Source organism: Nannospalax galili, unplaced genomic scaffold (genome assembly GCF_000622305.1).
Source record: "Nannospalax galili isolate Female #2095 unplaced genomic scaffold, S.galili_v1.0 scaffold810, whole genome shotgun sequence".
Lineage (NCBI taxonomy): Eukaryota > Metazoa > Chordata > Mammalia > Rodentia > Spalacidae > Nannospalax > Nannospalax galili.
Window position 1 is genome coordinate 3027728 of NW_008329132.1, and position 22112 is coordinate 3049839.

Here is a 22112-nt window from a genome sequence, read left to right on the forward strand (position 1 = left end):
GGGCGCGCAGCTGGCCAAGTCCCCGAGGCCGAGCCTCCCTCGGCGCGAGCCCGGCGCGCCTGGCCGCGGATGCCCTGCCTGGAGTGCTCCGTGCGGCGCCGGGCTTGCCAGGGTCCGCGGCGAGACATGCCCGAGCCGGGCGCTGCACCGACCTCGACTTCTCTGTAGGCAGCAGAAGGTAAGCGGAGCCCAGCGCGCCCTCCTCCCGCAGCCCGGAGCCCGCTGCACTTGACCGCGGGCAGAGGCGAGCCCGGCGCGCCTGGCCGCGGATGCCCTGCCTGGAGTGCTCCGTGCGGCGCCGGGCTTGCCAGGGTCCGCGGCGAGACATGCCCGAGCCGGGCGCTGCACCGACCTCGACTTCTCTGTAGGCAGCAGAAGGTAAGCGGAGCCCAGCGCGCCCTCCTCCCGCAGCCCGGAGCCCGCTGCACTTGACCGCGGGCAGAGTACCGCGGGACGGGCGCCGACCCCGGCTCGGGCGCACGCACTCATCCCCAAACCGGCTTAGCCCGGGGCCGGGATGCGCGGGTGAAGCTAGGCGCAGAGCCAGCGGGCGGGTGGAGGCGGGGGCAGGGGGCGAGGTTATGCAACTGCGTCTGGCATGACCCGGTCACCGAGGGGCGTCTGGCAACTTTGGCGACAGCCACGGAGGAGCGCGGGTGTGATGTCGGTTCTAGACAACGCCACAGCCTGTGAGTGCCTGGCATCCCTGGCCGGGGAGCACTGGGGGTCCAGGGGAAACCATCTCCCCCGACCCTTCCGAGGCTTTTAAGTATTACCAAAACTATGGTAAGTACTGCACAGCTCATTAACTTCGGGGGCGATACCTCGGAGCGGAGGGGCCCTGCTGCCTGCCACCGAGCAGGAGTGAAGGCAGAGATGCCCACGTGAAATGCTCGCCTCCTCGGCTTGCTTGCCTGTGTTGGCACCTTCCTGGGGCTTCAGGCCGGGGGTCGGCACCCGCTGAGCTTCCAGGCGCCTGGCATCCCCTGTTTGACCTGCACAAGCGTGGGAAACCGACCAATGCTGCAGATCTGGGGAACCAGCGGGCCAGTCCCAAGCAGGGGCAGCGATGAGAGCCCCAAGTCCAGAGAGAGAGTCTGCATCTTGCTGGTTCATGCTCAGTCTTCCAGGCGGGCATCTCCTCTGCCTGGATAAAGAGCAGCTCTCTGTGACCTCAACATTCTACCCCCCAAAATATGCCACTAGGAGATGGAGCCAGTGATAAGGGGAAGCCCGGAGTGGGGGAGGTGAGGCACCCCTGGAGTAAATAAAGGAGAGGATGGGTGCCTGTGCTCGCTGCAGACCAGCGCTCAAGTCCCTTTTCCTCTCTTGGTGCAGGTCTGGCCCGGGGGCCTGGATGCCCTGTTGGGCTCTAGGAGATCTTTTCAGAATACCCAGGCAAAGGCTAACTCAGGGTAGAGGTCAGTGGCTTGAAGGTGTTCTTTTGATGGAAGACTGGGGTGGGGGTGGGGGGTGCTAACTTTCCACATCTCAACTAAATGGTCAAGGTGACAGGGCTGGGGACTTGATTAAAACATGCCACTCAAATAATAAAAGCTAGGTCAACCCAGTGAGTAGTGCATAAATAAGAAAGCCTTAGTACTCAGATGCTGGGGTTGAACACATAGGAACCACTTCACTTCACAGAGGCTGGAATGTGCTGGGTTTACTACTACTTATGTTCATATCCTGTTGAATGTTACTTTTCAAAGTACATATTTATCTTTGCAATTTTTTTTTTACAAGAATGACTAGCAAACGTGCAGAATCAACTCAAAGGAAAAAAAAATGGAGTCCTGCCATCTGCATGCCTCACCAGATACTGATAATTTACTATCTGTGTTTACTACTTACATTAGATGGCACTACACTTCAGGATGGGCTTCATCAGACACATATTTCAAGGGGAAAGACTAGCCCAGGCATCGCTAACCGCATGATTTGGCATAAATTATGTGAGCTACAGAGAGTTTTGTTTTCTTCACTAAATTCATCATTTCCTTAAAAGGGTAGAGTGATCCAATTTAATTCCTTTATCTAATGCAAAGACCTTTCTCGAAAGACAGGATGTCCTTGAAAAGCGAAGGATGTCTTTAAACTTACAACAGTTGCCATGACTTTCTGTTTTATTATTGTGATTGAGACACTGGGGTTTTTACATAAATCAGGCCCATTATCCCATTGAAAAACTTAAGTAGTGGTTAAGAAGCAGACTAATAGACAAGCACTACAAGGCTCCACATTTGCTCAAAGAGCCTTCAGAAAACTCTGGAAAGCTGGCTACCCTTGGAGCCATCCTGGGCTCATCTTGGGGCTTCGGGGCTTCTCTGCCTCATTACCGTCAGCATGCCCCATTGAAGTAAAGGCAATTTCTGCCTTTCGTTTTTCCTTCTGTAGATAAAATTTTGAAAATGCATAATAAATAAGTAAATGAAAGACCTGTGCACCATAGGCGTCTGTCTCCAAGGAAGATGGCTACGCAGTGCAGAAGGCAGCAAACAAAGAGTCTGAGGAACACCAGACTACCCCAGCGAGAGGTAGGGCACCTGTTCACATGACTACACATCTGCATTCTCCTGTTTGCTCCAGTGCATGGCCATCTCATTTAGAGAGTCAACAGCCAAACTCCCTCGTAGGAAAAGCAGATTACTTATGTTGGGACCAGGCTGCTTCTCAGAGAATAATGTTCAGAAATGACCAGAGTCACATCCCACCACAGCAGCTCTGAGGCCAGGTCGGCTAACAGAAGGGCAGAGACAGGATCACTAGGGATTTTTATTCTAAGGCTTTAGAGCAACCACCAGACACTTACGCATGTCTGAGATGCTGTTAATGGACATTTGGGGTACCACAGCAATTATACAGAATGGAGAGGGCTCCCATCCCCCTGGGAATGAGGTCATAAAGACTCCCAGATACAGCTCACATCACTGTTTTCAACAACTCCTCCATAAATGTGACAGCTGTGTTCTGCACCCCTCCCCATAACTCCAGAGACCTACATTCCCTAACCTGAAATTAACTGACATCATTTATGATACAGAGCCTTCATATTTGATTTTAATATTTCATAGCATTATGGAGTGGCTTCAATATTTTAAAGCAAAATTTAATATGATTGATACTACACGACAACACAGGCGTCTTCGTGAAGTTCCCACACAGGAGATCAGAGAACCCTGATCCAAATGGAGCTCAACATTCTTTATGCAAATATAGTAAAACACCCTGACCTTTAATCAGTTTACTTTACAAAAGTATTTATCTTATACACTAAGGACAGAATACAGATTGGTAAGAGTTGCAGTGGCCCTGGCAAATTCATACAAACAAGTTGTTAGAATGAAGCCATGTGTTAAGCAGTAAATCGTACACAGTTCAGGCTTGACCCTTTCAACCATGTCTCAGGATGTAACTATTTCAGTTCCTGAAGGTACCGAGGTGTCTCTAGGTAACCAAGATCCTGGTCTCAGGTTAAGGGCCAGGACATCTCCCGGAGTCAGTGTAGCCTCTTCCACATCACCTGAGTCCTAAGTCCTTGGGATATTCACTGTGAACTGGAGATAAAGTACTTTTAATTGCAACAGAGGAAAAAAAAAAAGAACTTGAATACGGAAAAGCAAACACTAAGGACAAGAAGAAATTGTCTCTAAGTTACTCTGTAAACTTTTTGGATAATATACCACTTCACAGGAATTTGGGGAGAATTCTCTCTAAAGTCATTATTTGTGAGTATTGCTTTTATATAGAATGACTGCACATCCATAGACATGTCTGCTGGCCCATCATTCTGATACTGGGAAGTCTGAGCAAGAGAAAAGGCCAGAGATACTCATCTTACAGTGTTTACTCACAGAAGTCATACTATTTTAGCTAATGAAGTGGAGAAACTCACAAAAACAGGAATCCTAACAGCATGTCGAAATGCTGCTTGAAGCTTACACTACAGTTACTATGGAAAATTCCAATTCAATCCTTAATAATCTAGCCTGGGGCATAAAATGAAAGGCAGTAACTACAGCGTGTGAGGGGCATGAGAGAAAGCCAGGAAATGTCAAAAATGCGATGGGCAGCTTTGCAAAGGAAAGCTGGTTTCTCTCCACTTCAGTGACCCGGAGGAGCAGTAGGACAGGCTGATGCTGTGGGGCCTTCCGGTATCTGTTGTGTTGAGGAACCTTCTTGAGATGAGCATATCGTGACTCTATTAAACTGTGTTTCTAGTCCATCCCATCAGTGACATTGTGGTTATACACACTGTTCTCAGGAAGTACACTGAACTGGTCAGACATCCCTTTTGTAATCTTTTCTACAGGTTCTAAGTGGTTAAATTCTAGACAGCTCGTTCATAGCATCTACAGTTTGCTGCATGCAATTTGTTTATTTTTCTAATGATTTTAGCAATCTTGGAAATGTAGTAGAACTATAGTGTGTCCAGACTCTTAAGGGGGTGGACACAGGCATGGTGGACAGATAAACAGATGGCAGCCAGGGCCAAAGGTGTGTAAGAGGTTTCAAGACTGATGGAAGGTCTTCAGGGAGCATCAGTGCAGCAGGAAGCAAGGACATGGCAGGGAGGCTCCACATACCTCCAGACTCATAAGTGGGAGTCAGGAGGTTTCAAGGTGACTGATGTTTGACTTCAAGTGTAAAGGGTATGAGATGGGGCTCCTAGGCCCAGCACCTAAACAGCTGGGGCCTCAGTCAAGAGTTGTAGCACCCACAGCAAGAGGCTTGCATGGCAGGGAGGAGGAGAAACTTTGGGCAAAGGTTTGGGTTCTGGAGTGATCCTAATGGAAACCAAAGTCCTGGAGCCAGTGGGGGGAAATGGGGTGATTACCTGGCATCTGAGTCTGAGTGTTCAGCTAGAAAACTGGAACTATTACTTTAAAGGAGGAATCTGTCATCACCTCTTCTATTCTACAGAAGAGGAGTGCTTTCAAAATGAGACGGGGAAGAAGGACCTGGAGGGTCACAACACAAGGGTATTCTTAAAGGGACACTAGTAACAGGTGCTAAATGAATATATAATGAGACCATTAAACCTAGTCAGTAACTTTCTAGAAATTCAGGGAATTCTGGCTGGGAAACAATTTCTCTCTCTCTCTCTCTCTCTCTCTCTCTCTCTCTCTCTCTCTCTCATCTCTCTCTGGAATTAAGAAATCATTAAAGGTTGGTAAAAGCAAAGACTACTTTTAGTTGAACCATCAGTCCTTATGTCCAACTATGAGGTGTTTAGAAAACAAAGTTCCAAAGGGCTCGGATTCCTACCATCACACTCACCCTCACGTATCTCTTTGGTTAAAAGCTCACCTGGGGCCGGGCGTGGTGGCGCATGCCTTTGATCCCAGCACTCGGGAGGCAGAGGCAGGCAGATCTCTGTGAGTTCAAGGCCAGCCTGGTCTACATAGTGAGTTCCAGTACAGCTGGGGCTACAGGGAGACCCTATCTCAAAACAACCAAAAAAGAAAAGAAAAGAAAAGAAAAAAAGCTCACTTGGGTAGAAATTGAGTATTCAAGGAAAGAATGCCTTTGAGCTTGGTGATGCTTTACTCAATTAGGAGAAACATGGCAGGGGGGAGAAAACTTAATTTGCTGTGGCCAGAGAGATGAAGGCTCTCTCACCCAAAATGCTGGCACTCGCAGCGGAAGGGAAGTTTCGCTAGAGTGTTACCAGCTTGGAGAGTTCACCAGGCCAGGCTGAGACAGCCAGTGTCTGCTCTCAGCCTTGACCTCACCCCTTGCTTTGACACTGATTCCAGCTTCACTGTTCTCTGTGCCAAACCCATCTCTTTGTCACTTCTGTTTTAAAACAGATTCCAGAGTGGTACATGTATGTCTGTTCCTCCATTTTCATCATTGAAACATCACAACATAAACGACTGTTGTTCGGCTGATAACTGGAGACTCCCATAGCTTGGACTGTGTGTCCAGGATTTACTGCCAAGAAGACTTAGTGGTGTGACCCATGTGTAACGTGGAGAATTTGGAATTAGAGAACTCCTGTAGACAATCAGTTTCTTAACTTCCAAGCATATTTTCCATTTCACTTCTCGGGCCATTTAAGAGCCTGATGTTAAGTACTTTCCACAGTTTTTCTGTGTGCCTGTCTTAATGGTGGTTGTTAGTTCCGTGACTCCACTAAAATAATTTGCACCTTCACTTAATTAATTTTGTTCCTGCTCTTTATGTTCCTCTCCGTATGTGTTATAATATTAACTCTCCGAATATATCTCAAGTTAACTGTGCCCATCAGATTTCTAATGTGGCACAAAATAGGATTATATGGAGTGCTGAATGAATCTTGCAAATATGGCCCAGCCTTACACAACAGTGGTACTCCTTAACCCTCGCTAGGGCAGGGTAGCAGACAGATATACTTAAGCATCAGTTCTAACTCTGTCTGGAAAGCATCAAAGAAAGTGGCCCCTGCAAAGCCCAGCTTTAAAGGACAATTGTAAATCTTACCCAGCTACTCACAGCCAATGCCTCTACTGGCTGTTTCTGAAGACTGTTTCCCACTAGCCTAGTCTCCAGAATCATCCACACACTTAACATTTCCAAGTGTATTGTCCATGTCAACAACCACTTCATCACCAGGACCATAAATTTCACGGAATCCTCCTATGAAGTCCAGGCTCTTACTAAGGGGTAGACCCCAGCAAGGTGGATACATACACAGATGGCTCTGTCCACAAATGACTTCTGTTCCATGACAGTGGTACTGAGCAGCAGAAGCTGGAGCCAAGGCCAGGTACAAGAGGTTAAGACTGAATGAAAGGTCTTCAAGGAGAACAAACTTAGTATGAGAAGAGGTAGCAAACGGTGTAGACTGTCCAGAGGAGGCAGGATAGGAGGTTCCAAGGAGAGCTGGAGCCTTCGAAACCCTGGGCCCAGCTCAGAGAGGAGCACTGAAGGCAGGAGCTTCTATCCAGGCTGGCTTCACCACATTTCCAGTGACTGTGTGTTTCCCCTTCTTTATGGAAAGTGCTAACTGTATGTCCAGGTTTGTTTCTCCACTGTTGTGACAACATACTCTGATCAATACTAACTTGGGGAGGAAAGGATCTATTTGTCTTAAATCTCACGGGTCACAGTTCATCAGGGAGCCTAAAGTAGGAACTCAGGGTAGGAACCTGGAGGCAGGAGCTGGAGCACAAGTCATGAAGGAATGCTACTTACTGGCTTGCTCCCCTGGTCCCTGCTCAGCCTGCTTTTTTATACAACACAGGCCCACCTGCCCAGGGGTGGCACCACCCACAGTGGGCTGGGCCCTCCCGCATCACTCATCAATCAAGAAGATGCCCCACAGATATGGCCATAGGCCAGTCCTATGGAGGTAATTCCCCAGTTGAGGCTCCCTCAACCCAGGTGTGTCAAGTTGACTCTAAAGCTGTCCAGCACAGTATGCCTACAGAAGGTGTATGGAGAACGGAACATCTAGAGCATGCAGACCAGAACAGCTCTGAACCGGGAGTGGACCCTCCGGTGCCATGTCTGAGTGCCACCTTTGCTGTCCCAAGCCACCCTGCTCTCTCAGAACTGTGCAGAGGCCAGAATTCAAAGTTAGGAGTTGATCCCCGAACTACAGTTCTTAATGAAGGCAGCCAGGGTTGACCAGGCCAAGGAGATGTCCTAGATGTGAGGAAGTTAAACAGATAACCACGGCATCCCCAGCACACCACTTTGTAAAATGCAAGAGTAAGCCATTCACCAAGACTACTAATAACTGACCTCAAACCCCAGAGCCATGGTTCAGATCAGCTAGCCACACCCATGGGTTCCTAGGAAAAGAATAGAAATCCAGACGTTTTGCATCCCCCAATCAGAAACATCCAAGACAAAGATAAAATGAAAGTCAAAGGTCTGACTGTGCCCTGTTCCTGGGTGCCGCAGCCCAGTAGGCTTTCTCCCATTTGATAAAATTCATTGAGGAAGAACTGAACTTGAAATCACAGCAGTGACAGGACACTGGACTCCCCTCTGATGTGAACCACCCTGGCTGCCAATGCCCTCACTAGCCAGGCCTAGAGAGGCCACAAAGAGCACTCTGTAGGTCCAGGTGAGGAGTCTCCTGCTGACGCCCTCATCAGGCTGAGTTCCAGCTTCTTTCTAGAAAATACAGAAAGGGGCAGCACTACCCACCCCCCTGGAGATGAATTCATCCATTCAATATGTATATCTGGGTGTTTTTATGGGCTATAGGTTGCTTTAAGCTTTGGAGATACAGAAAGAAACAGCTCGAGGGCTGGCAACATGGCTCAGGGGTGAAAGCACGTGCTGTGCGAGCCTGAGACCTGAGTTTGATTCCAGGACCCCACAGTAAAAAGAAAACTGGTTCTAAAATTGTCCTCTGACCTTCATATGTGTGCTGAGGCATGAGTACATGTTTTCATGCACACACACACCCACACACACATAAAGTTTATAAATATTTTAAAATCTAAGTAGATATAAAGGAGTTGGGAAAGACAAGTAACAAAAGACATAGGCCAGTGGTTTGCTTTTATAAATGCACCATTCAAATTATTAGGAGTTTAAAAATACATACTGCTTACTGTCTCCACAGTCTAGACATTGATTTACCAGGTTTGGGGTGGGGACCAATGTATTATCTTTTGTTGTTGTTTTTTTTTAATGGATTAGCTTCCTGACCCAAATTGTGCCATTGCAAAGGGCCAGTGCAGGGATCAACCCAAGGAAAAGACATGTTTCTTTCCTTCTGTGGAAGGACAGGACAGCCACTCTAGGCTTTCCTCTCCTGTCAGGCCAGGCGACTCATTTCAAATAGCATTTATTTATTATTTTTTTAATGTGTGTGAATGTTTTATGTATATGTACGTTAAATGCACCCATGTGTACAATGCCCACAGAAGTCGGAAGAGGGGGTTAGAGTCCCTGGAACTGAGTTGTAGCTAGGTGTGAGCCGCCATGTGGTGCTGTAACAAAAACCTGATACTATGTAAGAGCAGCCAATGCTTCTAAACTTGGAGCCGTCTCTCCAGTCCCCAGAAAGGATTGTGTGAAACACGCACATGCACACGCACATGCACACGCTCACACAGAGTTTCACTTCATCAACACCTAGTTTTCCTAATGCTCCAATTAGGCCAAAGGGAAGAAGGGCCACTGGACGGCGAATGGATGAGGCTTGTGTTTCCATTTAACAGTATTTAGGAATCTGGAGTCTCAGGACGTCACTTAATAAACCACCAGTGCTCACTCACTCCAGCCCCAAATTCCACTTATGAGCTACATCGTCTTACTAGATTATTCTTTCTTGCCTTTTGTCATGATCTTTGTCAAGTAACAGGGCACCTGCTCCAATGAGATGTTGGAGTGACTGACAGAGGCAAACACAGGAGGAGCAGCTCGGCCTCCTCGCTAGACTGACACTTGACCTTGTTATAGGTTGGGAGCTTTACAGCCCCGTTGCCTGCATTGACCTTGGTTCTTGTTTTGTGCCAGAACCAAGTGTCAAGTTCCATTCTGGGCAGAGAATAGGTTGGTACACCTCTCCGCAAGCTCCCCTAAAGGTGCCAGTGGAGATCAAGGTGCGCCAGGTTCTCCATGCCTCTCTCAAGTACAGAGCAGCAAGATGCAGGACGTCTCACCTGCCCTGTCACCCCTCAGCATCCCTCTCCTGATCTGGTCGCAATGTGTGTCTCTGTCCATCTCTCTTCTCTTCTACCTGCCCCTGTCCATTCTGATCCCCTATCCCACCATAAACACATCCATCTTAGTAGAGAAGGGTCATGAGGCCTTCCGTTCCTCAGGACTGATACTAGTGAGTATAAGTTCTCATCTGCAGGTCACAGTGCTAAGTATGGAAAATGAACCTCCATCCAGACCACAGTATGCTTCGGAGGTTACAAGGCCTGCTGCATGCTCTAGACTTTACAGTGCTTTATTTATTGGTTTTTTTGTTTAATTTTTGCCTCTTGAAGGTCAAAGATGCCCCTTCCACAGCTGGTTAGAAGTTGTGATTAAGAAAAATGCTAGGAGGCCAGGCGTGATGACACATGCCTTTAATCCCAGCACCCAAGAGGCAGAGGCAGGTAGACCTCTGTGAGTCTGAGGCCAGCAGGGACTACATAGTGAGGCCCTGTCTTAACCCACACCCCACCCCCAAAACAGAAAAATACTATGCTCTGAAATTTGTCTATTGCAACAGGCCATTGCAGTGTGTAATTTAATTCTCAATTTATTTGGCAACTAGGACATCCTGTTCCTAGGAAGACAGTTGGACAAGAACAAATCTGGTAACTTCTAGCCAATCATGTATGCTACAACAAAAATGTAGTCAAGTCTCTGATATACTTCACAATTAGATTCAAAACATGGGCCATTTGTGGACGATCTACTCATTTTTGTGAGTATGCACGTCATCTCTTTCTCCTGTATCAGCATGAAAAAAATGGTGTAACCCCAAATTCCAGATAGCGGTTCGTTAAGCCCTAACCCTGGTCCCTTCTCTTTCTTGCTCTGAACCCAGTTTTAGAAAACAGCCAAGTTGCCCAGGAAATGCAGAAAGAATCATTGGAAACTACTAATGTTGCATATTCATCCTTAGGCACCGTGACCAGATCCTGGGAAGCTTCTCAGCTATAGGGATGATGTACCTTTATATTCTTCTTTAATATAATAATTGTATTGACATATTGAAGGATGGCTAAGCACAGGAAAGTCATGTAGTAGCAACATGTCCACACAAGACTCATTTATGCTTAGAAGTACCAAGGCAAAGCGGCATGTCCACCGTCTCCTGCACGCGCCTCATGCAGCTGCCCTCGTTTCTTAGGCTCGCTCACAGCAGCTTGTCCTTGGCAACCCCACATCAGGTACGGCCCTGCGTTTACAGCACTGAGGTTCATTGAGCATGTCTCTCCCTGTTGGATGACACATTGCTGAGGACTTTGTCTCATTCTCCTCCATGTGTCCAGCACCCAGGTGCATGGTCAACCTAGACATGCAGGTGAGTGGGGCAGCCAGAAGAGGCAAGATGAGGTCTATACCATCTCAGAGTAACCAGTGAAGCAAGGGAGGGGAGACATGGAGGGGATGACCACATGTGTTCCAGAGACCAGGCAGGAGATGTTGGAATGGTAGCAGTTGGGGGATTCCTTTTAGTAGTGAAAAAAAGAGGAACAAGGGTAGGAAAGCATTAGGAAAAACTTAAACACAGCAAGACTTGCTCTTAGACGTGATACCCGCCTAAGCTCTGCAGAGAGGAGAGGTGTGTGGACTTAGGGATGGAGAGTGAGATGGAAGATGGGCTAGATCTGGGTAAAAGAAAAGGAAATCAGTAAGAGAAATAGCAGCAAAGAAATGAACAAACCAGCAGGAGATGATCACAACTGGATATGAAGGCGCAAACTGGAAAACAGACCCAACTATTAGCACATGTTGGAGCATTGCCCGAGAGTGCCAGGTGATGCTGTGCGAATCCAGGGAGGGCACGGGGCTTTCGACGCCTGCAAGCTACGTTCAGACGCTGCCTTTTTCCAAGTTCAGCCAAGGTACACATGGTGGGTTGAGGATGGACTACACTCATACTTACCAAGAAGCACCACAGAGCCGCTCCATACTGCCAGGGACACGGCCAAAGTCTGCTCCATGGGAGATGTGCTTCCAGACAGTGGCTGCGAGGCAGGGATGTGACTTCCACTTTTTTGTTTTTTCATATTTTATTATTTTTATTTTATATGTATGCGTGTATTGCCTGCATGTAGGTAAGTGCACCCGTGCCGTGTAATGCCCGCAGAGGACAGAAGAGTCTGTTGGATGCCGTGGACCTGGAGTTATGGACAGTTGTTTGCTGCCATGTGGGTGCTGGGATTTGAACCCAGGTCTTCTGTAAGAACAGTCAGTGTTCTTAACCGCTGAGCCATCTCTCCAGTCACAGCCTCCTGTTTCTAAGATTCTTTGTGGGTTTTTTGTTTTGTTTTTTGTTTAACAGGGTCTCCGTAGTCCCAGCCCTCCTGGAAGTCACTGTGTGGACCAGGCTGGCCTAGATCTCATAGAGAACCACCTGCTTCTGCTTCCCAAGGTCTGGGATTAAAGGCATGCACCACTACACTCAGCACGATTGATTTTTTTTATTTTTTATTGTGTATGTGTGTGTGTGTGTGTGTGTGTGTGTGTGTGTGTACCTGTGGCTGCAGAGGTTGGAAGGGGGCATCAGAATTCATGGAGCTGAAGTAGAAGGAGGCTGTGAGTTGCCCAGTGTGAGTGCTAAGAACCAAACTCAGGTCCTCTGCAAAAGGAGGAAGTGCTCTTCACCAACAAACCATCTCTCCAGTCCTTGGAGTAATGATTTTTAAAGTGTACAAAAAAGACAGAAGCTGCTGTGTGTGGTGGCGCACACCTTTAATCCCAGCACACAGGAAGCAGAGGCAGGCAGATCTCTGTAAGATTGAGGCCGGCCTGGTCTACATATGGAGTAACAGGTCGGTTGGGGCCACAGCAGGCAGATCTCTGTAAGATTGAGGCCAGCCTGGTCTACATAGGGAGTAACAGGTCAGTTGGGGCCACAGTGTGTCCCTGTCTCAAAATGACAAAAAAAAAAAAAGACAAAAATTAACAATAGCTGTTGATATTGAAACAAAGAATCAACTGATCTGAATAGAATAGACACTAACAGCAGGATTTGTGACAGGTGGGGTTTATTTTAATGAATATATCATGACGGCTATTTGGGTGGTACAGTCCAAACATACAACATGCAGCCTTTTGTATTCTCTTTCGTCCCCACTACCAGCCGTGACATTTTATATTCTTGACAATGAAACTTTGCGCTATGCAAACTGCAATTAATAATTATCAAGTCATTTGGCTCAGAATATTCTTTTGCTTTCCATATCCTGAGGAATTAATTGTACACTCCTCTGCCTGACTTTAGGTTCTCTCTCTCTCTCTCTCTCTCTCTCTCTCTCTCTCTCTCTCTGTTCCTGTTCATAGGTAGACATGTATACAGGCAAGGATATGAATGTGTGTGCATGTGGAGGCCCAAGCCATTTTACCAGCTCTTAATCTTTTCACTGGAAGGACAATATTATTATTATTATTATTATTATTATTATTATTATTATTGGTCTTTTTGAGACAGGGTCTCCCCTGTGGCCCCAGCTGTCCTGGAACTCACTATGTAGACAGGCTGGCCTTGAACTCACAGAGATCCACCTGCCTCTGCCTCCCAAGTGCTGGGACTACAGGCGTGCGCCACCACGCCCGGCGGAAGGACAATCTTAATCTTTAGGGCAGTGAAATTTTCTGGGATCACAGTTATTGAGCATCAGTTCCAATGGAAGGAAAAAAGTCTCTATTTTGTACGGCAGGTCTTAATCCATGTCCTTTTCTTCCAACTTAAACCACCCCACGAGTCAGAAAGCCTTCGGAATTCACAGCAGGATCTCTTTCCATACTAGACCCTGGCCAGCTGAAATTGTGAGGGCTGGGCAGGATACAAACACGAGGTCTGTGCAGCCAGGCCAGCATGGCCATGCATTCCTGGTGCGGGGCATTTTCTGTGCATTCAGCAATGGGCTCATAAAAAGAAGGTGATTATAAGAAACACTTTCGTCTTGGCTTAGCTGCCTCTGCAGTGAACCCAGAACCAGTCAGTGTTTCATCCAGTCCAGAGACAGGGGCCCCTTTGGAGGGTAACCTGCATGACCGTGCCAGAAACACAGATTGCATCTTCAACCGTAAATGACTTCCACAGTGTACAGAGGTGACCTCCAAGCAGAAATCCTGCCCTGGAGGTTCTGGAGGGTCTAATGCGTGTCCTGAGATGAAAGTACAATGGAGCAGGGAAACAGTCCAGTCATATGTCCCTTCTTGGAGACAGAAGAGACAATCAGTGCTTCAGTTTTAGCTTCAGATAAATGGTGAGTTGAAATGGGTCATTTCCTGGATTTGAGCAGATGGTTTTATGGGTAAAGTGTTTGCTACCAAAGCATGAGGATCTGAGCTCAGAGATCGCCAACACTCGTATTTAAAAAAAAAAAAAAAAAAAAAAAAAAATCCAGGCATGGCAGTGCATGTCTGAGGCTCCGGCCTTGGAGAGAGACAGATCTGAGGCTCACTGACCAGCCCGTCTAGCTGAAGAGGCCAGTTCCAGGTCTAATGAGAGACCTTGTTTCATAAAAAAGTAAATAATGTAGAGAAAAAACTGAGGAAGACATCACATCACCTTGTGGCCTCCACATGCGCATGCACACACACACACGCACACACACCACACACACATGCACACACACACCTTTAAAAGTGTGAATTTGCCATAATAAGGCAGAGCACTTTCTAGTCATTCCCATGTGAGTCTATTGTTTTATGGGAGGAAAAAACCCATGGATCCTAAGAAGGGCGGACTACCTCTTGTGTGTCCCAGCCTCTGACGAGCTCCACGTGGCCATCTGATGATTGCTTCATCCCCTGGAACCACACAGGTAAAGTGGAGTGTGGGCTACAGTAGCCACAGTCCTGCACGTGGCCTCCCCTGAGACTGGCATGCCTGTGAGCAGGGAGGTGTAGGGACAGGGAGGTGACTTCCTTTTGCAAAGCTGATGGGACCTGGGCATGCTGGATCCACTGGAGTGTGCTCTGAGAACCAGATCCACTTGAGTGTGCTGTGAGAACCAGATCCACTGGAGTGTGCTGTGAGAACCAGATCCACTGGAGTGTGCTCTGAGAACCAGATCCACTTGAGTGTGCTGTGAGAACCAGATCCACTGGAGTGTGCTGTGAGAACCAGATCCACTGGAGTGTGCTGTGAGAACCAGATCCACTGGAGTGTGCTGTGAGAACCAGATCCACTGGAGTGTGCTGTGAGAACCAGATCCACTGGAGTGTGCTGTGAGAACCAGATCCACTGGAGTGTGCTGTGAGAACCAGATCTGCTGAACTCTAGCCATGGCCAAGCTGGCTGTTGAAAATGAGGTGTTTCTTGGTCTTTCGTTTTAACTGATGCAATGCCTCATTCTGAGAAGGCAGGTTTTCCAGCTGATTTTCACAAAGGTGGTAAGGTTTTGCTAATTCGTTGTTACTCACTCAGACTCCTTTCGGGCAGCAGATGAACGAAGGTTAGTGTCTATGATGGAACTCAGAGAGCCAAGTAAACGGGGAACTAGAATGAAGGAAAAAGTCCGGCTCGACAGAGAGCACCATCTTCTAATTCTGCCAAAAATCTCCAGACCAAACCCAGTATCTGTCTGCCCATGCCACTAAGATCAGACAGTGCGAGCCCATGACAACAGCAGTTACGAGGCTGGAGTTCCAAGGTGTGTTATTGGCAAGATATGTGTTATAACGACACAGGTAAGAGCGAATCGGCCACAATTACGATGAGTTTTCCTGTGCCTCAAAGCCTACTGTTCAGCTCCAAGGGTGGCCTTGTTCCTGACTTCAGACCAGACAGCGGTCAGTTCATAATGGCCCAGGTCACTACTCCTCAGGAGTCCATCCAGTAAGATGGACTAGGGACGTAACTCAGTAGAGAGCTTGTCTTGCCCAGTGCTCTGGGTTCCATTCCCAGTACCACATAAACTAGGCAGAAGGGCATACACTTAGAATCCCACACTGAGGACATGGAGATTCAAGGTCATCTTTAGCTACACGGCAAGTCCAAGGCCAGTGTGGGATATATGAGACCCTGCCTCAAAAACAAACAAAACAGAACAGGATGTGACTTCCTTCTTCCTCCCACAAGCCTGTATGCTACCCCTGAAGTAAACACACCCCTTACTGCCGCACCAAACACAGAAGGGCTGAGAAAGTATCACCTCAGTATATCAAAAGAAATTACTCTGGATATGGGAGCTGAGACACAGTCCAACACCTATGCAGCTGGCTCTGTCTTAAGGAAAGAATATGTCCAGCTCCAAACAGGCAGTTGGTGGTGTAAACCAAGTCTCCACGTAAATGCTTTCCCTGTGAGCACACAGGAGTTCACCGAGAGGGAGGCCAGCTCCCTGCCCCACCAGGAAGCTCTGTGCTAAAGAACAGCTTATCCACTTCTACCAATTTCCCACTCTGAGTAGCCTAATGTTCAGGCGTTCCCTCAGCATATGGAATAAAATGCTGACCCAATTAATCTTGAACTCCAGCCAGCATCTCTGGCTCCAAGGTGCCTCCACTGTGGGAGAGCTAGTGGGAAACAGGCAGCTTCATATAGTCCCTTTCCACATCATGGGATGCTTGCTAGTTTCTGAGCTCTATTCAGTGACAGAGGACCTCCAGGCAAGGGGGTGGTATCTCTGTGGAGCCATTTGCTACACTAGGCCTGCTTGTCAGAGGACCAGTCATAACATAGACATTGCATCACACAGCCACACAGGTATTTATTGGGAGCCCAGGAGACGTTTCACAATGGCAGAATTGATGAGTCTCTCTCAGCTGAAGAAAACCCACAGTCTCTTGGAGAGCATACATGTAGAGCACAGGACATTTTCCTGCAAATTCAAACCAGTGGCAATTTTCTTTGCCAAAGTACATTCTCTAGAATATTGATATCATCTGCCAACGTGCTCCCAACCCCTGTGGGCATCCCTGTCCACAGAAGTACTTATGTGTTAGGTACATACTTATATACTTGTGCATACTGTGGACATATGTGCGTGTACACACATATGCACACCCTTATTCAGCACTCCACCAACATAGTGGAAGAGGGCCTTTGGAGACTGCTGGTACCTAAACTATCCTTTTTGAGAGTCTGATAGTGTTCACTATCAAAGGCCTGCTCAAGGGAATAGCTTCTGCCCATGAATTTCTAATCACCAAAATAAGGTAACAGCATGTGTCTGTCTAGCAGCTCTCTCCCACAGAGAACATTGATAAGACATTCTCCCAAAAAAAAAAACACTACCGTAACACCACACTAACCATGTTTATCCTTTTCTCCTAGCCAAACGTGGAAGCCCATTTTCTTTCACTTGACATTAAGTGTTTTACTGAGATACTAAATCATCTTTATAATTATCGTTTCAATGGCCACACTGAATGAGTGTACACCACCATTTACTTGGCTGTTTACCTTTTAAGTTGTTTCCATTTTTCACTCCTTTAAGTCAAACTGAACATTTTTATCTATGCTATTAATTCAAAGCAGTACAGAGATGATGCGACATCACTAATCTAAAAATACAGGGTTTATATATTTACAGCTCACATTTGATTATGAAATTTAATTTGAGCGTAATTAAAACATTTATATTCCACACAGCTCTTGACATCTCCCTCTCCCTGAGCCCAACCATGACTCGCCACTTTCAAGGCGCGTCCCAGTGAAGCCCAGTAAACTCTATGAACTGATGCTCACCACCTGAGAGATTAGGCCCAAGGACCAGAGTCTATAGCTCTATGGGGTGACCCACCCATGGAAGCCATGTTACAAATAGCAGTTGTGTCACATACCCCAAACTTTACAGCCTGAGTTGTACATCAAGGCCAGGCATGTTCCCAGGCCTCCTGGAATTCTGGTATAACTTAGATCTGAAACATGATAAAGCAGGTCAGGGACTACTTCATAGTTCAGATGTCTAATGCTTTTATTTTTTAATTTTTACTATGTATCCCTGACTGGCCTAGAACTCTGTAGGCTGGACTGGCCCTGAGCTCGCAATGACCCGCCCCCCCGCCCTGCTTCCTGAGCACTGCAATAACAGGCATGTGCTACCACCACACATGGCTTGTCTGATGTCAACCAAGAATCACACCCGGGACACATTTCTCTGCTAGGGGGAGTGCTTCTGTGTGTGGGGAAGCAAAAGGAATTAAGGTGCAGAGCAGTGGCTGTGTGACCCTGGTTAAGTTACAAAAGAAAGGTGTTTGCTCCAGAGTCTCAATCTATGGTAGTTTAGGACAGCAATGGCACCTCCCAGCAAGGCTGCCCTAAGGGTCAAATGAGAAGATGCACGTTGAACGCACAGGGGAAGGATGAAAATTGGTGAGTACACAGTGGCCGGGAGAAGAACAAAGCTGGTTAGCACAGGGCAGTACAAGGCAGGGCTGGAGAGCTGGCTCAGCACGTACTGGTCATGCAGAGGACCCGGGTTCAGTTCCCAGCACACACAACTGGTGGCTCACAATCACCTGTAATTCCAGCTCCAAGGCATCCAACACCCTCTTCTGGCCTCCGCAGACATCTGAACTCACATTCACATACCCACCACCCAGACATAATGAGAAATAAAATAGTTTAAAACAAAATAGAGACGTGCACATGGTGGCACAGAATGCTCACAGGACGACGGTGACTTATACTTTCACTTGCCAGCTAGGGGAGGGCTAAGGTCCTACTTACCTCCCAAACACACTTTTAAAGTTTGATTCCCCCAACACATTGGCTTTCATAAAAAAAAAAAAATTTAAAGTGTGATTATCCCAACACACTATAAATGAACACCCTGAAAAGATGTTCCCACCTTAGCAATCCTAGTGTCTAGGAAAATTCTATTCAAAGCTTTGAAAATGTTGCTCATCTGTCAAAAACCCATCTGAAGCCAAAATAAGTCAACAGAATAAAGCTGCAGATGGTACTCCCAATCCAAGGAATGTAGGGAATTCAGTTATTACTTTCCACAAATGGAGCAGATTAAGAATTTTACAAGGCTTAGGCTGGAGAGAGAGCTCAGCAGGTAAGACTTTGTACTGCATTTCAGGGGACCACAGTTCAGTTCCCAGCCCTCATGTGGGGACACTCACAACTATGTGTAACTCCAGCTCCAGGGGGAGCCAGTGCCCTCTTCTGGCCTCAGTGGATACCTGCGCTCACATGCATATACACACACACACACACATAATTAAAAAACAAAAATCTTGCATCGGAGCAGGGTCTGGTGGCGCGCGCCTTTAATCCCAGCTCTCAGGAGGCAGAGGCAGGCGATCTCTGTGAGTTCAAGGCCAGCCTGGTCTACATAGTGAGTTCTAGGCCAGCTGGAGCTACAGGGAGACCCTGTCTCAAAAAAAAAAAAAAGGACCCCCCAAAAAAAAACCTTGCATGGGGTTGAGGCTGTCTCTCAGAAGTACGGTATCTGTCCAGTGTGTATGAGTCCTGGGTTCCATCCCTTGTACAGCCAAAAGTGGGGAAACATCTTGTTATTTACTATCATCTATTTCAGTATGAAGGAAATGATTTTTATGTACTTAGTGACTCTGTAAAGCAAAGAAGAGCTGAGAATTTTAACTATTATGATTTTACCACCAACAATTAATTCTTCGGGTCTGTTTTTATGAGTATGATGGCTGGGTCCAGCGCTCAGAATATCTTTCCAAACGAGCAGTGATGTAGGACAATTATTTCAGTGCAGTTCCTGGCAAATCAGGATGATGAACAGCGTGGCTGGACAAAGTTTCTCAAACACACATTTTGTTTTTAACCAGGGGCAAGGCTGAAAAATTACTAGTAAATTGCTTTTTGTAAAAATGCTCTCTTTCAAATTTGCCCTAGAAGAAAGGTCTCCTTCAGAGTGCTAGCACAATACATTCTAACACAATCTACACAGCAAGACAGCCAAGGAATAAACAGATAGGATCAAGGTTAGGATTTCATTTTCTTATGCTCCCTGTTTCCCATACGTTCCCCTTCCCACATCCCTCTGCACACATCTCTCTAACCTGCTAGGGTAAGTTTCTCTGAAAGACATCCTATTACCTCTGCTGGGAGGCTTGCCCTGCCCCACCCTACAGGCAGAATCCCCTCCTCTGCAGTATGAGCTGGGAGAGTAATTCACTGCAAGGTTGCTCTGTTCCACACCTCTTCCCTCCTCTCTAAAACTGCCCTGTAGGCGGAGTTTCAGATTACAGAGGTCTGCGCCTAGTAAGCACTAAAGACTTCCCTTTGCATTCCCTACAAGCCTTGACTTTGAGGACATAACTGGGCAGTAGTGTAGAAGATTTGGGCACCGGTGGCAGAAATGGCTAATGCAGACTTCTCAGCCAGGATGGCGAAGCATCTAGGTACTCTGCTGCTGTCACACTGGGAGGAAGGCCTGCTCCTCCTCTCCTGTGGGGGAAGCTAAGCCTGCTGCTGGCTACCACTGCTGTGCACTACCCACCTCCATCAGCAGCGGAACATTGGGCCTAAACTGCCATTGGTGGCAGAAATGGCTAATGCAGACTTCTCAGCCAGGATGGCGAAGCCCCACAGGCTTATTGGCATCATCTACGTACTCTGCTGCTGTCACACTGGGAGGAAGTCCTGCTCCTCCTCTCCTGTGGGGGAAGCTAAGCCTGCTGCTGGCTACCACCGCTGTGCACTACCCACCTCCATCAGCAGCGGAACATTGGGCCTAAACTGCCAAGGGAGCAGGAGCTGAGAAGCCCTGGTCTAAACTGAACCAAAGGCTGCGGACACGAAATTACATTATCCCCGTCATAATCACCAGGTAGTTTTCAGCTCTGAGCCTTTGATGCTCTAAACACTGCACAGTGGCACAGTCAGCAAAACAGAGGCCCTAAGCCATTGCAGAGTAGGCACAGATCATGTGACATGCCTCAGTTCACGCTTCAAGGCTCTTCCCCTTCAGCAAGTCACCATGCCTGCTGACCTGCAGTGTTGACTCCCTAAAGAACAGGAATAGGAAGAGGAGTGGGAACTTTTTGTTGGTCATCTGGGTCTCTTGGAAAAGTGTGGACTCGGGGGTCTGCTGGGTCAGACTGCATGTGCTTCTCACCAATGAGTGACATGCTGTGTTCTCTGTGACATGGGAATGTTGATAGTGATTGTGAGCAAACCACACAGCAGCCATCATTCTCTGACCACAGATGTGATGGTACCCTAAAAACATAAATGCCATGGTGTTTCCAGAACTGGGGTCTTAACACATCCCTGCCTTGGCCTCAGGACAGAGGTTCAGTTCTGCTGACACTGGGCTGGGCAGTGCAGATTCCACTGATCTTGGCCCATGTCTGTGACCTTCCCTTCCTGGACACTTGGGTCCTGATGCCAAGGCCCTGTGTACTCTTGTCACAGCAAGCTGACTGCTTGCTTCTTAAATTCAAGGTATTCGGTGAAAGCCAGGGCATAAACAGCATGATCAAATGTGTCTTCCTTTTTGTTTTGTGGTGCTAGGGATCGAACACCCTCCTGCATGCTAAGAAAATGCTCTATACTGAGCTATGTCCAAGGCCTTGTCTTACAGAATCTCACTAAGTTGTTCAGGCTGGCTTTGAACTCACTCTGTAGCCTAGGGAGGTCTTGAACTTGTGAAATTCCTGACTCAGCCTCCCAAGAAGCTGCAATCACAGGATTGTGTCACCAGGCCCGGCTTCACTGTATCTTCTTGCTTTATAAACTCAGCCCCCAGGAAAGTTCCGTGTGCAACAAGCAGCTGGAAAATCTGCTTATCTAATAAAGGGGAGGTACTTACCCTCCTGGTATTCCCCAGAGAACCATTGGCCACCTGCATCTCTTTAGCTACATTTAATAACTCAGCCCAGGATGAATTTGCATGATTAACATAAAGCCTCCTGATTTTATTTTCTTTCAGGATTTAAATACTGAAACAACTACCATTGTTGTCATTTTTCAGAGGTTGCGATCAAAACACAAAACTTGATTCTAGAATGAATAATTTATTTTTTGAAAGTAATTTCCAAACTCCACTTAGTGGAATCACAGACAAGATGGGTATTGCTGTCTCTGTAGATCCAGGGATGCCCACGTTGTGTTCATGGGTGATGTCAGCCCACTACAAGCCACCCACTTCATCAAGGTATATCCCCCAAAATATCCCGGTGGAGGGCTGGGGCTGTGCAACCATGTGTACAGTGGCTGATCTAAACATTTGCCCTGGTCCCGGCCTCCAGCGCCCTCCCTCCAAGTGTTTGTGCATCTCCTAGAATCTTCGCTGAGTCTTTAGAACTGAAGTTCATGCTTAAAAAAATAGTAAAATCCCCAAATCAAATAAGTTGCATTTGGTAAACCACCTGCCTGCAGAGTGGAGACACGCATGTGAAAAGATAATTTGCGAAGCTGACGACGACGCAGCGTCGTTGGACTTCTTGATGCATATAGTAAAACAGGTTTGTCTAATGGGGAAACATGCGTTACTATCAAAAGAAAAACGAGTGTATCCCACAAGGAAAAGCAAGCAGGCTTTAATATCGGAGAA

The 22112-nt window shown here is 47.2% G+C and overlaps 2 protein-coding genes across 2 annotated transcripts in view; one reads left to right on the forward strand and one right to left on the reverse strand.

Annotated features, from left to right (window-relative positions):
• Window positions 1-22112, reverse strand: part of LOC103733379 (dedicator of cytokinesis protein 1) — a 362643-nt gene that overhangs the window by 255840 nt on the left and 84691 nt on the right. The window lies entirely within an intron of this gene.
• Window positions 264-22112, forward strand: part of Insyn2a (inhibitory synaptic factor 2A) — a 64521-nt gene continuing 42672 nt past the window's right edge. The window contains exon 1 of the mRNA XM_008832151.3: window positions 264-378. The gene's annotated coding sequence lies outside the window, so the exon portion shown is untranslated. The remainder of the gene's footprint in view (window positions 379-22112) is intronic.